Raw genomic sequence first — 12,130 nt, 5'->3', positions numbered from 1 at the left:
AGGACAGGAGAGGGGCTGGTAGGGGAAGGAGTTAAGGACTGGTTCCCACCAAGGCAACCAATGTGTGTCCACACACTCACTGTGTGTGTGAGGATCCTGACTTTCTGTCACGACATTAAAGCATTATAATATCACTCTAGAAACATTTATCTTTACGGCCTCAAACTCTCCCACATGTCAAAGAAGCCAATATCTCCTCAGAATGAAAATATAAAAGATGACTATGGAAGCATATTTTTCTTAAACATCAGGGTAGAACTTCATCAAGATTGTAACTGTGCCGTGAATTTTTAATCAAACCCCTTTAAACCCTGCCAAATCAAACACGAGATCCCCAAACTGGGAAATTATTTTGTCAGATATAATTGTTTCCCTAAGACACCAACACTTGACACAACTATCTGTAATGACTCAGACTCTTTGCCTCCAAAGAGCATTCAGGGACTGGAGTCCAGCCCTTTCTGACACAGAAAATGTGCATCAAAATGTGCTTTGAGCCCTGTACATGAAGCTACTAAAAGCAAGGTCATTAGGCTCCAGTTTATATTTCTGTTTTTTACGTTCTCGCCTGTGAAACTAATTCTACCTAATCCATCTCCTGTTCAAAAGATAAATACTTCGTGGTTTTCGATGTAGCCAGAAGAGAAGGCAATTTCAATTAATCTCACTAAATATCACCGTGAGTGTGCAATGATTTATTTCCTTCATCCCAAGGGGAGGATTTTTTTTACATGCCTCTATAAACTGCTATTTGATATTGCGGCTAGCCCCCATTGACAGGTAACGCTTCTAAGAACTGAAAACAACAATAGCCAGGACTGGTGGCTATTTTCCGTGCAACCTCGGGTTGGCCCAGCCGACATGGAAACCAGGCTTTCTCTGACTCACACTTGAAAAGATGGAATTTAGAGATCTTAAATTAGTGTCTGTTGTCTCTTTGATGCCCAAGGCTGGACAAACATAAGCACCCTTGATTTGTACATGTATTTTAGGTGAGTGGAGATCAGAGCACGCATCATGGTAAGCCTGAATGCCCCGAATGTGTCTGAGCTCAACCATGCACACATTCAGTGATATCAGTAAAGTAAATCGCATCAATTTCTTCCTATTTAAAACATGCCCGAGACATCAACCTTCATAACATCCAACTCATGCAGCAGGGAAAATAAACAGTGCACTGTTGAAGATAGTGTCTCCTCTCTGCCAAGACAAGGAACAAATTGAACAGAGCACAGAGGTCAGGGAGCTTTTCCGGGTTTTTAAACTTCCCCCAAGCACCGTGCAGATGGTGAGCCCTGGCTAATTACTATCTGTCTCCAGAACCCCAGAGCTTGCCACCGCTGTGACTCCACACCAGGGGTTCCGATTCCAAGCTCATCAGCCAGGGCAGACATAGGGACCTGCGCATAAGTAATTCAGGCCACTGAGTCGTGCGGGTGAATTCATGAGATGAATTTGTGTGAGCATCAGGAGGAAATATGAACACACAGATGGATAATTTATGAGTGGGAGTTTAGCAGCTGTTTTCAGAGCCCTCTGAGGCCGATACCCGTCAGGGGATAAAGCCTACTGACTGAGTTCTTGTACTATGCTCATCTCCCATTTGAAGGACTGAATCGTTCTAGCCTTCTGAGCCTTTCCCTCTGCGGTGGCCAAATTGAGGAATGATAATCTCCAATAATAGCCTGCAGAAGAATTGTCTGTGTTTCTCTAGCACACTCCCATTCTCAAGGAAAGAGTACCTACCTCCATTCCACGATCCCGGGGAAAGTAGTTCCCTTCCATAGCCACATTGTCATATGGACTGCCTGCCCAACAGCAACAACAACCAAAAGAAAGAAAGAAAGAAGGAGAGAGAGAGAGACAGAGAGAGAGAGAGAGAGAGAGAGAGAGAGAGAGAGATGTTGCCTTACCTCCAGCTATAGAGGTGTCATGTTCTAAGTGAGCCAAGGGGAATCCCCCTCTCTCCATAATTTCCAACACACAAGGAAAGGGTGGAGGTGGAGTCTAATGAGTATCTTTTGGTCGTGGTCCATCCCTGTCTCCCTTAAAGGATGCAACAGCAAGAAACAATTGCCAGAAACCAATTTATCCTTTAGCAAACAGAACAATTGCCGAGTCTGGTATTGCGTTGTTGTATTCCCAATCATTTGACTGACTGAGGCAGGAGGATTGCATGCTCAGGGTAAGCTTCAGCTGCAGAATAAATTGAGCCTCAGAGTAAATTCAAGGCCAGCTTGTGCAACTGAGTCTGTCTCAAAAAGCCATTTGTATGTAGAAGTTTCTCTGTCCCGCCCTGTACAGCAACCGCTTCTAAATAATCACTCAGAGGTTTAATATTAATTACAAACTGCTTGGTCTATAGTTTGGACTTATTACTAACTAGAACTTACATTTAAATTAACCCATTTCTATGAATTTATGTATTGCCACATGGTCATGGCTTTTACCAGTCTGCTGGTTTCTTGGGCAGCTGGCTTGCACCTCTCCTGACTCTGTCCTTCTTTCTCCCTGTATTCAGTTTGGCTTTTCAGCTTAGCTATATTATGCATTGCTATAGGCCAAAGCAGGTTTTATTATCAACTAATGAAAGCAACATATATTCATAGAATACAGAAAGGTTTTCCCGCAGCAACACTTGGGGTACATTGAGGATAAAGCTCAATGGCACAGAGTGTCCCTAACATATGTGAGGCTCTAAATTTAAACTCTAATACTACCAAAAAATATACATTTACTAACTGAATGTGGGCAATAGATACAAGTTATGAAATAATATACAAAGCTCATTTTTTCTAGTTCTAGCTTTTATGGATTTTTGTGGTGAATAAATACATAAAACTATATTTGTTAAAATCCACTGTGAAGCTCTCCAGCTTTGGAAAGGTTGTTCTAACTCTAGAAGATCATAGACATTGGATCTGGTTAATTTCAGCATGTGATTTTTTTATAATAAAATTTACAAATATTTTGAAAGGAGTTTATTGCTGCGGGTTAATCCTCTTGTACACTGTAACAATTTATCACTCATATTGGTTTAATAAAATGCTGATTGGCCAGTAACCAGGCAGGGAGTATAGGCAAGATGACCAGAGTAGGAGAATTTGAGGAAGGGGAAAGACAGAGACACAGTCACCAGCCAGACACAGAGGAAGCAAGGTGAGAATGCCTTACTGAGAAAAGATACCAAGCCACGTGGCTAAACATAGAGGAGAATTATGGCTTAATTTAAGTTGTAAGAGCTAGTAAAGTAATAAGCCTCAGCCAAACTGTTTATAATTAACATAAGCATCTGTGTGCTTATTTGAGACTGAACAGCTGTGAGACCAGGCAAGGCAGAAACTTCCATCTACAGTTTATTTATCAAATTTTTGCTTCTTGGACCCCTTGGTGAGATTTAGGATCAATCACACTGAGTGAGAAGACTTTACAGCCCTTTCTAAGCCACTTATTACCAGAATCCCACGCACCTGACTCAGAAGCTCACCCCTCCTTCACCTGGCCAAGGCTCAGCTTCAGACTACCAACTTCAGAATCCTAACTGAAATTCCCAATCTATCATCAAGAAATTCGCTTACACCCTTCATCCATTTTCCCTAAATGCTACCTTCTTCTGGCTCCAGCCAAAGTTAATGGATAAATACAGTTGCCCCTGTACATGGAACCCACCCCTGGTCCTCAGGGCTGGGTGAGATAGGCGCTCTTCCTTATGGTACCGTAAAACCATCTATCTTTTTCCTTTGCGAGGCTCAGGTCATTAAAAACGCAACTGAGTGTCCTTGTCATCTCTTAGGGAAAGGGCACACCTTGCCATGCAGGGATGCAGGGAGGACAGTGGCCTCTAGCTTTCATCTTTACTCCTCTCAACAATTTTCTTGATGACTTCAATAACCATGTAGGATTCTGTGTACACTGCTTCCCTTTCTGATCCATGATCTGAATTTCCACATACCGCAGCTCTTTCCCGTAGCCAGCCTCAGCTAGGCACTCTTAACTTTGCAATATAAAGTGGAACACGCACTTCAGCCCCATCTTCTGACCACCATTGGAAGCTGTTTCCTTCACCTCCATCTTCTGACCACTACTGGAGGTTTTTCCTTGTTAGCATCGCTGTCGTCTCCCCCATGCAGCTGTTGACTGCGTCTACCCATCCATTCTGTGGCTTCCTAGCTGCCTGGCCCCATCCTCACTCCCATTCTTGTCTAGTTTGGCTCCTTCCCTCCCCCATCTCCAATCTCTAGCTGGCTGCACTCTGTCTCCTTTGTACCTACCTGGCAAAGTCACAGTGTCTGAAGTGGCAACACGTGGACCCAGCGCACTTAGCACAGTGCCCTGTAGTTTTCCCGCCTTTTCCATATTGTTCTTTGCGTCCTGGCTGTTTGGCCCCCAGTTTCTGAAGGCGACTTGTGTCTCCCCAGACTCACCCCAAATCAGACTGCTTGTATTTCCCATCTGTGTCTAGAGAAGTCCTCACCCACCGACTTTTCCTGCTTTCCCTGGTCTAGCCCTTCGCCCTTCAGGTCTCTGCCTTGGCATCCCTCCACATCTTTCTTTTTCTTTCTTTTGAATTTTATTAAGTTGACATTTACAAAGAACAACTCAATAGTACATGGTTCATTCATGACATTGTACAACTCTGGCCACCCCAGTTCCTAAACACTACCATTCCAACTGCAAGTGCCGTGCACAATAGGCAGTCAATCCTGTGCTGGCTATCATTCCTGGCACTCTTGCCCAAGATCAGTAAACCAAAAAGGTCTGAATACTTGTCTCTGACAGCTTTACCAGCTTTACTGTGTTCTCTTGTCTATGTGTCTACCTTTAGACAAGTAACAGAATGTTTGAAGTACTCTGATTCGGTCATACGTTTTGAAGTCCAACATAGTGACACATTCAAGACCGCTTTGTTTGGACTTAGTCTCTTGTGGTTTTGTGTGCATGTGAGGATTGACTCTGATGGAGATAACAGAGTCTGTAGCCACTCATCTGTGGGGGAGGGGTATGGACACTCTACCAATACCGATGTCTTCCACATGTATACACCACCAGCAGAGTTCTACTCTTCTGTCTGTCTTTATTTGCTGTGTTGTATAGTTTCCATTTTACATATTCTCAAGGCAAGTACTATTAGCTGTTACTATTGCAAATAGGATTATTTCTTCCTTCCCTTCTAGACTGGTCATGGTTGATACATAGAAATATAATATAAATTTTTAGGTTGACTTTGTTTCCTGAAACTTGCTGAATAATTACTTTTGAGGTAATCGTGTGGAGTTTTCTTTTGTGGGGGAGTTTTTTCTTTTCTTTTCTTTCCTTTTCTTTTCTTCTCTTTTCTTTTGTAACGACGTCATGTAAGATTGCGTTCCTCACAGCCATGCTCGAGATTGCCTCTTCCATTATGATCTACAAGTCCTTTGCCCCCTATTCTTGCAGAATTGCTAAGATTTCAAATTAACAAATTGAATAAATGTGTCGAGCATGGACATCTTCTCCTCCTTGTTGCTCTTACAGGAAAGGTTTCCAGTTTGTCAACAGAGTGTTCCACTCTGTGCTTCTGTGGCGTCTCATCACGCCAACCTTACAACACAGAAGAGCGACCATGAGGGTCAGGAGGTTGACGCTGAGTTCAAGTTGCTGCCATTCAAACATGATCTCCACTAGATAGCTCTAATTTTCTTTTCCAAGAGTGTTTTTCTATCCGAAATGGAATGACAACAACTAATTAAATCATCAGGAAAAACATAGAAAAAATGAAAATGATAACAGATATTCCAACTACAGGGGTTCATCATGAGGACTTCCTTGCGAGGAACTGATGCCACTCAGGGTCTATAGGTTTTATTGATATAAGGCACTAGTAGCATCCAAAACTCTAAATTATAAGTACAAAAGAGTTGGCAATATTGTTCCTTTAAATTGAAGTTTTTTGTTACTTTTATAGGTAGATGTACAAAGGTGAATTCTTAGCAAAATAAGAAAAGAGAAACAAGATGAATTCAACAGAGAAGTTGATGATCAAAAGAAGGAAGTTGAGGCAGAAGTAGGAAACAGTTGATCCACTCACCTATCCTCTGCTTCTAAAAGAACATAGTGAGCCTTTCTATTCAAAGCTGAAGAAAAGGTACAGCCCAGTTAGGCAGCAGCAGCCATTATTTCAGGGTCTTGGCCCCTGGCAGGCCTGCGGTGTTTTTATTAGGGGAGTCCATCGCTGGTGCTTACTCAATAATTAGATAATCCCTGTGGCCATCTACTGTAATCATTCCTAAAATAGATCCCTTGTTGTGTCTCCACGCATGTCAATAGCTTTCATAAACCATAAGTCAGTACAATATTGCTCTCATCAGAGCTTTAAGCCATTAGTGTTAATCAATATGAAAACCAAAAGATTGATGTCCTAGGGTTTCTTCCTTCTCTGTGTACAATGAAGACATCACAACTCTATTTGAATTGGATCATCATCTTCTGAGGTTTCTCATTAAGGCAAATTGGCAGCTATTTGTAGATTATTGTCACACTTACCATCATGATTGCCACCACCACCACCATTATCACCACCACCACCCTTACCATCATCATCATCATCATCATCATCACTGCCGCCACCACCATCACTAATTACTGTTTCTACAAACCTAACTTTTCATAGCATCATATGGGCCTCTGAGCACATCTGATTTAAGGACTGATGGTTCTTGGAGAATTCCATGTTAAAAATGTCTCAAGAGAGATTGATTTGAATGGCTCCCAAAGACCCTCCAAGATGGTGACTGTATTTTGAGGCATAGTATTTAACATGAATACTGTTAATACTTTTTTGAATCAATGTATTTGAATCAAATATTCACAAGCATACAGACAGATGCCCTAAGGAGCTCCCCACAGCCAGGGTTCTAGTCTAGGCCATGGTAGTAAGGAAGACAGTATTGTCTGCTACTGATACTAATGCTACTGGTACTAATAAGGTAACAATAACCATTTACACCCTCCTGGAGTGAGCATAATGGGTTTCCTAAGTATCTTCTCATTCTTTCTGCCTTCCTGACTGGACTCTTCCCTGCTCTACCTGTATGCTATGGAGGAAGATGATACCACTACCACTCTTAGCTTTCACAATGGATGTACTAGTTTAAAAGGGATTGTCTTAGGACTGTCCGTGAGACTCGTATATTGCCAATAGTATATGAGATACTGGGCTAGAGAGATGATTCAGTGGTTAAGAGCAAGTATTTCTCTAGCAATAGTTGCAAGTTGGTGTCCTAGCACCTAGGTAGCGCACAACCTCCTGGAACTCAAGCTCTTGGGGGTCTAGCGCCCTCTATGGTCTCCAAGAGTACCTGCACTTATCTGCATTCCCACACACAGACTTCTTTCAATGGACAGCAGGAAACTTCCTCAACAACAGCATGGATGGGAGCCCAGGACAGAAGATGAAGCCAAAGTCAGGCATGTGTGACTAACTCTGTGAAGCAAAAGGATACAAGATGGGCTGTGGGTGACTAACCTTCAGAAGCCACCAGGAGGAGGGACATGAGAGACAAGTGTGACTCCCTGGGAAGCTACCAACAGGCCAGAAGACAAGAGACCTGAGTGCTAAACATCTGAAGCCACCCGGAGATGAGAGGACATGTCTTTGCTGTCCCACTATTTTGAGACAGGGTTTTGAATCATTTTAGTCAAAGTGACTTTAGCCATAATCTAAACCCATACAATTGTCACTTTATTAAGGAGCACATTGTCCTGCTGAGTCTCTCGTGTGCTCATTTCAGTCTTCCTCTGAGAGCGCAGACCTCATGTAGTTAACAGTGACTATTAAACCCAGCTCAATAATCATCTCCTCCTTGGAGCTTTCCTCAAGCCTTCAAAACTGTCTGGCTCCCTTTGTGAGTGTTTCCTCTTCTTACGGTGTGTACAGCAAGCATAGAGTAGACTGGGTTACATGTCTCCTGCCTTTCAATATAACATGACATCAAGTACGTATGTTAACGCCAGGTGTTGTCACCAATACTCCCTTAGGTTTTTGAGATAGCCTCATAATATTCATTAATTTGGAGATCATCAATAATTTTTTTCTGAATGAATTAAGAAACTACATAATCAAACCAGTACATGCAGATATCCACAGTCTCTATGTTTTTCTTCACCTGGGCTTCCTGAGGGCTTCTGTATTCATCTGCCATGATATCCTGATAATGCCTCCCTTCTGTCATTTAAAATGCAAGATCCAGGTTGGAAAGATAGCTTAGCAGTTAAGAGAGCTTGTTGCTCTTGCAGAGGATTGGAGTTCAATTTCTAGCACCCAAAGCAGGTTGATCACAACTGCTTGTCTAAAAATAAATATAATCTTTAAATAATTTTGGACTCCACTGGGCCTCTCTGGTCTCCCCAAATGACTAACAGAGTACCTTTACTGAAACTTTCTCAGGCAACCACTAGTTGAACTAGTCCTTAATGTCCCCATTAATCTTTTTGCTGTGTCATACTATGGTTCTATGGCCACTGATAAAGTTTAGTTTTTAATATGTATTTTTAGGAAGAGATGTAAATTAGCGTGATGTAGACCTCCTAACATATGCAAATAAAGAAGGCCTTAGGAGCCTGACTTTGGTCATAAATTCTCAAAGACAAACAACAAGTCTGATTATTCTTGCTGAAAAGAAATTCAAAGTAGAAAATCTTGCTAGTAATAACTATGAAAGTGTGTGTGTATGTGCACGTGTGTGTGTGTAAAGTTGGCATTTGAGGACATTAAATGCTTTGATGTTTATGAAATGTTAGAGCAGAGGACAATGCTACTGAATGCCGATGACTGAAATCGCATGCATTTACCCCAAAATGGAGATCATAAAATTAATTTATTAAGCAGACTATGGAATGGCAGTTTCCTATCATAAACTGATACTCTGAGCGTGTTCTAAAAGTTCAGCTTGGGGAAAGTTTCAGACAAATGTAACATGCTTCAAACATAACATAGTTCTGAGCTCACATGGACCATAGTAGCAGTTCCCATCTGGTTCTTATAGCATGTATTGATAATAAGCCATACGTACTGTGACCTAACCACTGTGAATGCACTATTCCTACTTAATATTCACAGTACATAGCAGAAGATGGGGCCTGGGATGGGGAAATAGTTCAGTTGATAAAAAGCTTGCTTTGTAACATGAGGATCTGTTTGGTTTCTAGAACCCGTATTTAAAAGCTGGGCATCCTGGAATTTACTCCACTCCCAACCCTACATGGCAAAGATGGGTTGAGTCCCTGGGGCACACTGGCCAGTCAACATAGCCTACTCAGAGAGTTTCGGGACAGTGAAAAACTCTGTCTCATACATCAAGATGCATATCACCTGAAGCCTGGCACCTCTTGTCATTCTCTGGGGTCCACATGGAACACATGCACATATACACACATGACCCCACACACATGTAGATGAAGGGACTTAGAAATATGGAGATACAAGTGGAGAAGAATTCAATTACTGGATCATTGACTGGTTTGATAGACTTACTTCTTGTTTGTCTATTTCAGAATCCCAAGGCCCTAACCATTGTGCATGCTATCCCCGGTAACCATGGGCAACCTGTATCTGTTGCTGTCAAGGCCAGATATGAACTTCTGGTTCACGTATTATTTCCCTCACTGCTGTTACCATAGGTCACACAGTTTTCGGTGGAATACTTTCTTCAATCACCAGGTATTACTGAGTGGCTGGATTTCATGGAAACTCTTCATTCGATATCTCTAAGCCTGGATTTCTTCTTTCACCCATTCCTCATCCCCATGAGTACCTGTGACTATAGTGCGGAGCAAAGCAGATACAGCATCACTGCAGATTTAGAGAGCTGGGATTCAGAAGAGAAATAATGGGCAAACTCATGAGCAAGGCACTGCCTAAAATGTCAGGACTTGAACCGTGGAAGCTTACCCATGCGAACCACAGGATGGTGTAGGATGCTCACCCATGTGGACCACAGGATAGTAGAAGCTTACCCATGTGGACCCCTGGATGGCGGAGGATGCTTACCCATGTGGACCCCTGGATGGTGGGGGAGGCTTACCCACATGAACCACTGAATAGTGGAAGAGTCTTATCCATATGACCACTGGATGGTAGAGGTTGTTTACCCATGTGGACCACTGGATAATAGAAGAGTCTTACCCATGTGGCCCACAGGATGGTAAAGGAGGTTTACCCATGTGGACCACTTGTTGGTGGAGGAAGCTTACCCACATGGACTATTGGATGTTTGAAGGGATTTACCCATATGCAGATCTACAAGATGAGACCCTGATAGGTTCCACCTGAGCTAAGATGTGAAGCGCAATGAGGATTAGCTGGATAGCAAGGTTGTGGCTGGGTTTGGGAGTACATCTTAGAGAGGGGAGAGATAATGTGAAAGTCTGAACTGCTAGGATGAATCCTTCCATTATAAATAGTTAAGTATCTGACGTAAACTATGGCTATGGAACCTGAGGATCTTGGAAGTGTTTGCTTCTATCCATAAAGAACCATTGTCAAAGTCATGGATATGGCTGGGAAGGTCATTCAATCTAGCTTTCCTGGGATCTCTCTCTCTCTCTCTCTCTCTCTCTCTCTCTCTCTAATTCTGTGTCTCTAATTCTCTCTCTCTCATACTAAATGTATTATGAGTATGTGTCCTCATCACCTACTGAAAATATCTCATGTCTTCCTTTCTGTGGACCACACCATTAAACAAACCTCTGACTTCTTCCCTTATACCGGGAAGATGCTGGAAACCTCCCTCCACAACCTCCGCAGCCTTCGCAGACTACACAACCTCCTGCAGAATCAACTCTCGGCCTCTTCTGAGTGGAGCAGACAGGGAGAACAGGCTATAACATGAATTGAAGGCTGATCGTTTGTTTTCTGGCTGCAGTATTAGAGCATGAGACTCTTACTCTTGGGGTTGTGAGTTTGTGCTCCACATTGGGTTCCATTTTGTAACTGGAGACTGCTTGTTCATTTCCCAGCCGACCAGAATAATCACACAGAAACTATACTAATTACAACTCTGCTTGGCCTATTAGCTCAAGTTTCTTATTAAGTAACTCTTACATCTTAAATTAACCAATTTCTATTAATCTGTGTATCACCACAAGGCTGGGATTTACCAGGTAAGGTTCCAGGGCATCTGTCTCCTTCAGCAGCTGCATGGCCTCTCCCTGACTCTACCTACTCTGTTTGGATTTCCCATCTGACTTTACTCTGCTAAGCCATTGGCCCAAATAGCTTTATTCATTATCCAATAAAAGCAACATATATACAGAAGGACATCCCACATCAATGACCATGACCAAAGCAAAGTATGCGAGCAACCCCAGTTATGGAGAGCAGAACTATAAAAGGCATCTCTAATAAAACCCATTCAAAAATCTTTCTGCCCCCAAATCATCTTTGATTTATTCATTTTAAATTCTGAGCAAATATCAGAGATAAGCTGACTCCTCAGTCTCCTTAAAAGGGAAAGCAACTAGGGGTTGACTGTTAGTATACCGCACAGAAGGAGTACTGACTGGCTAAGTCTTCCTCCTAGTCCAGACCCCTTGGCTCTGGCAGTCTTGGAGGTCTCCAGGGACATGGCTGTGTATGCTCTACCATTCCTGTAGATATGCCAGCCATCTGGATCTGTGATAAATGTATAGACAACTAGACAGCTCAAGCTCCACAGAGCTCTACCCTGTCTCAGTCTCCACGCATGTAGAATCATCTGTATGGCATCTCCAGTACTCTCTGTCTATCTGTGTTCTGGAATTCTCTTTGCAGATCTGTCCAGAAATCACGTGGTGCAAGGAGAATGGGCAGAACCCAAGATACCTGTTGTGGCATCTGCTGCTTTTCTTACACACACCCTTCAGAAAGCTCTAATGGTTCGCATTAGCAATGAGGGTTTAGACTCACCTGCGAGGCGAAGTGCAGGCACACCTGGGCTAGCACATAATTTAGCCTCTAGCATGCCTGTGAGGGATTATCTTGAATAAGGTTAACTTAGGGGGCAGGGAAGACTCAAACTCTCAATGTGGGTGATGTCATTTCCTGGGCATGGATCCTGGCCTGATTATAAAGGAGGAAGCTGACTGACTGAGCACCAGCATTGATCCCTCCCAGCCT

This window comes from Arvicola amphibius, chromosome 5 (genome assembly GCF_903992535.2).
Source record: "Arvicola amphibius chromosome 5, mArvAmp1.2, whole genome shotgun sequence".
Taxonomy (NCBI): domain Eukaryota; kingdom Metazoa; phylum Chordata; class Mammalia; order Rodentia; family Cricetidae; genus Arvicola; species Arvicola amphibius.
The sequence above is the reverse complement of the archived record's forward strand: the minus strand, read 5'-3'. Positions refer to the sequence as shown.